Genomic DNA, 5,425 nt, shown 5'->3' on the forward strand with positions numbered 1-5,425 from the left:
TTAGGGATTTTTGACTGCCCTGGGCTCCACCCCCCATCCCAGGTGAAGGGCATAAGTTCTGGAGTCACAGTGTGGGTGTTGTGCTGTATAAATAGGGCACCTGGGGCAAGTAGGAAAAAGGATAGCACTGGTTTCTGAGGGTGAGCTGTTAGCAGTGATGTACTTGAGGCTGCATAAAAGGAAGTACGTGAGTTTATTTTGCTGTAGTAAGAAAGCGAATGAAAATAGAAAATATGTGAAATTACTTATGTTGAGTTACTTTTTCTTGTGGGGGCAAATTCTAGTACTAGAAGGAGAGGAATTTTATATTTCTTGATGCAGTATAGTAACAAGTATTTAGTGAGACTGAAGGCTGTTTTATATATTGAGGGATGCCTCCTGTGACTGCTTTTGAGGAAAAAGAAAGAAGAGATAAGGAATAGCGGTAGTAGGAAAAGCGTGAGGTAGTAATTTATGTAGGTCTCCAAGATTTCTTCTAGATTTGTGCTAAGAGGTAAGGATGATGTGATACAGGGTCTGAAGATTATGTTCTGCAGATCCATTCAATATTTGCTTAACCCACCATAATGATTCTTAGACTATGCAATAACTTTTAAGCTTACAGCCAAAATGTAAAAAGACTAAATATGGGATTTCACTGATACAGAGAAAGGTGTATTGCTTCTTCATTGTTTTGCTACTGATTCCAATGTCTCTTGACCTTATGATATTGAGCCATGAAACAGTTTCTATAAACCAGGATATAGGTTTAAAGAAATGCAACAAAGCCCTTACTGTAAATGTAAATATCTGAGGCTTAGGTTCTGTGCATAAATGGTATTTTTCTTATGATCCAAAAGATGCATAAAAATAAAAGACAATTATGAGAAGGGACTAGGGTATTAAAGCCATATTTCTGCAATAAAGTATTTGCATAAACATGCTAGAAATTCAGTGGAGTTCAAATACAGTATAATCATGAACAGAGTAATTAAATTACAATTTAAAATATGTGAACCATCTGTACTGTGATGTGAATCATAGTGCTACATTGGGAATATTGATGATGAATTTTGTATTATGTAGTAAAATAAAATCTACCAAAGCTTGCCTATTTTTCCAGGCCCTTCAACATTTGCTACTAGTAGAGCATTCTCCTTGGCCTTGTCTAGCTTATTACTGAGTGTTGCACTTCTATGGCTCCATAACTGCTTCAAAGACCTTGCAAAAGAAGCTGAATTTAATGTGTTTTATCTTGTGTTTGCCTTCTTTAAGTTCATAGTCAAAATAAAAGGAATAGGAAAGACACTGAGAGAGCTAGGTGAACTTACAGGAGAAAGCTTCAAGTGAAGAAATTAAAGCAGGCTGGAGAGTATTAAAAATAAAAGTTCTTGCTGGATTGTTGTTTTTATGCTAGTAGCAAGTATATGAAAGGGTAGCAGCTGAACTTAGTTTAGAAGTCTGTTGGAGACATGAGTTTGTCTCTGATACTTTGACTTCTGATGTTTTTTGACCTTGAGAGAAAGGCATAGGGAACATACCAGGAAAAGATAGCTGACCTACTAAGCCAACAGGTATTTTTCAGCTGCTGAAAAACACTGGTTTGGTTTACTGTAATTCTTTATTAAAAGCAGGCTGCTTTCCAGGAGTGTCCAGGAAAGACCACGTCCTCCCACTGTGTCTGAGCCTGAGCCCTTTGTCCCCAGCCTTTCCACACCTGCATCGAGTGCTTCATGCAAGGGAGCAGATGGCACTGAGGACCTGCTTGCCTTCAGCTCTCACTAATGGGCTGCAAAATTTCAATATCAGGTGAAGAACCTTTCTTTCATTAGCTGCTTTGTTGGCTAATAGCATGCTTCCCTTCCCAGTTTTACTTAGGTGCCAAGATAGAGGATTGAAATGCAATGTAATGGGGGTCCAGCAGCATGTTGCCAGTCACTGCTACACAGTAGCCAACTGCTACTGTTTGATCCTGCTGCGGTTTCCACAGCTGATGGCTTTCAGTGGGATTTCAGGCTAACTGGAGGAGGCTGGGGTAGAGGGGAGGCAAACAAAGGGACTATTAGGGGCTTTGGTAGAGAGGGAGAAGAAATTAAATGGGACTACTCTCTGAAGGGAATGATCAAGAAGTGGTGGGAAATGTCTTCTAAATATTCTGAGAAAGAAGTAGAAGTAATTTGTTAAGCAGACTTGGCTATATAGTTGGACATCCTGTTAAATCAGAAGTGCAAACTACCTTGGTAGCTTGTAGGACAGTTCAATGCAATTTCTTTCTCTCATACGTTTTCCCTTTAAGAGCAACCATAGGAAGACTTTTGTTCTTTACTGACCAAGGTAAAGGGAGGAAAACTCTTAATTGTTTTGTATTGTATGTATTTTAATGAGATGTTTTTTTTTCTGGGCTGTGACACGAACTACTTGTCTATTTTAGCTCTCAGATTCCTGAAAATCTGAGTGCATTTAGGACTGGATTTACAATCCCATGCTCTTGCAGACTTATGGGGAAGAATTAAAAGCTGGGAGGAGGGGGCAAGAACAGATGGCTTTCAATGGTTTTCATAAAGAAAAAAAGCAAGTGAAGAGTTGGCTTCATTTGGATATTTGATGCCACCTAATTTTAAAAATTAAAAGGTAATAAATGTTCAAGACTCTAGAGAACATTTCACAGCAAAGCACGATAGGAAAGGAAAGTCAACTAGGCTTACACAGGAGTGAGAATTTTTTGTTCCATATTGTTTAGACATGTTTGTAAACTTGTTTTTTCAGGTCTAAGTTACCTTATAGATGCAAGGGACATTTGAATGATGCTGTATGAGCATACAGTCTTTTCTAGTCCCTCCCATCCAAAAGACACCAAAACTATCCTGGAGAGATCCCTACTGCCATGTCCAACAGGACTCCTCTTCCTGACTCTTCTCAAAAGAGAAAGGAAAAAGTTTTTACAGACAAGCTCTATGTAAAACTGTAAACAAACTGGGTTAATTTAAAAACAACCAAACAAAAGAAAACAAAACCAGAGCATTGGAAGCTGGTGCAGAATTGATACTGCATCAGATATCCCTATATGTTATGCAATAATGTTAGAGGGAAGCCTTGATGATTTAAGAAAGGGTAGAGTAAATCCCATTAATGTTTCTTTTGCTACAACAAACCTAAATCTGCATTTTATCAATTCTTAAGTGTAGGTCACAAGCTAATTATTATTCTTAATTTGAGCACATTAAAAAAAAAGTAAACCCAAACATCAAATTGGCTGTTCTAAATCCTTCTTCCTATTTTACATGAAGAATAAGAAAACTTAATGTCTTTCTTCAGTGTGAAATATGGAGATGTTAGACCAATTTTTAATTACATGTATTGTTTGTCAGGAACAATTATACTTTCTATAGCTCATTGAGATTATCATGCACGATTTGCATGTCTAATAAATAATGCATATTCAAACTAGTCTCTGTTGAAACCCCCAGAACAAAGATGGTGAACTCCCAAAGGACTGCTAGTAGATAGAAATTTAAGGTAAAATTTATATAAATGTCTTAACTTACCCCAATTAAAGTCTAAAGAGGTATGTGAACAAGGTCCCTATGTGCCATACTTCTTCCTGTTGTTCAAATCTTGCCTTTCAATAGTTCTCTGAGCTAAAGTAGCAATGCAATACAGCTTTACTTGATAAAAAACATCTTTCAAAATTAGCACAGTCTGGGTTGGCTACATTTAATATTCAGCATTATATTAAATCATGTAATAACATCATTATCAGTTTGGTAAAAATAAAATGGAGGGGAGGGGAAGAGAACTGGCATGGGACAGCCTTATGAACTGTATTCCAGCCACAAGCTTTTGTTTTTCATCTCTGGGATATGAATGTCCAAAAACCATGTGGAGCAGGCAATTGTAAATACCTGCCCTCCTGGGCAGGTCTAAAAGCATTTTCCATATCGTAGGTAGGTTTTCATATGCATGTTCATGTCATGTCTTCCTGCAGAGCCCAATCAGAGCTGGAATGTTCAATTTTAATGCAGTGCTCTCATACAATTTTTTTTGGACCAAGGCTATTATTGCACCTGCATAGGGAGGCTGCGACATCAAAGGCAACACATGAAAGGGAGGGAAAAAAACCCAAACCCAGTAAATTCAGGGATTTGATTATTTGTGTAAATCATCATAGATATGGCATCTTTCTTTGATGTAGCCAGCACAGCAAAAGGTTGGAAGGTAAACTGCTTTCCAGCTCCTGCATTGGTCCTCCTCCAAAGCAAGATTTTGGTGCAATACAGTTTCCCCCTTTCGTTTCCCCCTCCCCTTTCATAGTTTCCATACAGAGTGATTGCTTATTCATTACTTATGTGACTGTTGGAGAGAGCAGTACCAAACGATGTTGATGTATAGCCCAGTCTTCCTTTTGGTATACTGAGGTCTTCAAACTAGCCCTCCAAATATGGGTTGTAAGAGGATATTTCAATGGAGCTGAAATCTGCTGAAACCGGGCTAGAAGCACCACAATAAAGTGATGGTTCTTGCAAAAACAGGCTCCTGTTGGAGATGGCCAGGTCAGGAAGGTGCTTGAAACCTGGGAGATGCAAACTGCGCTCTTCTCTGTGCTGAGAAAGAGCCTAATGCTGAATGTCGCTGAGGTTTCTCTAATCCACAGTCTCACCCATATCAGAGTGGGAATATTGGTTTTACATCAATAAATGGTAAATTAAAAAGCTTGCTAATGTTCCGAATGTCATATAAAAAGCATTTGCTGTTTTAATCATACTTGGTCAAGATAACTGTAGCTCATTTGCTTAAGCTAATTAGCTGGGATACTGTTATCAGTGTCTGCCAAATAGCATGGAGTTTTATACAAAGGTCTTCATTAAAGGAACTAGGTAAAATCTCACATTTCTGGTCCGTGCCAAAACAGCATTGCCTGACTTGGCAAGTTTGGTGCAACTATGTTTACAGGAGCTGCAATACTTCTCTTCGATGGCATGCACGGCACGCAATCCATGAGGCAGGTTTGCTATGGGAACCCTCGCAAGTGGTGATTTCAGATTACAACTCAGGCATACTTTGGACTCGCTCCTGCAAACTCCTACTCATGAAAGAAATCTCAAAGAAGCCAGGAGGATTAATTTAGTGAAACACAGACTTTTAACATCAGTATTTTTAAGATCTGATCCTGTTCTTGCATCCAAGTAATTTCTTCTGCCACAAGGTATCAGTCTTCCTGTGTTTTTAACTAAAAAGCACCTTTCAAATACAGAATTTCAAGGCCATTTCTCAGTATAATGAGGAAAGGATTTTAGGGCTGTGAACTTGAAGGAATAAAGATGTTCCTAAAGTGGAACTCTTTGGCCTCTTTGATGTCATCATTATTTGATAGGTACGGGTGAAGTATCAATAATCAGTCTGGGGAAGCAGTATGTCCAAGCTCAAGTCAAATAGTTTCTGTGAACTG

Source organism: Platalea leucorodia (genome assembly GCF_965183815.1).
Source record: "Platalea leucorodia genome assembly, chromosome: 6".
In the NCBI taxonomy this organism is placed as follows: Eukaryota; Metazoa; Chordata; class Aves; order Pelecaniformes; family Threskiornithidae; genus Platalea; species Platalea leucorodia.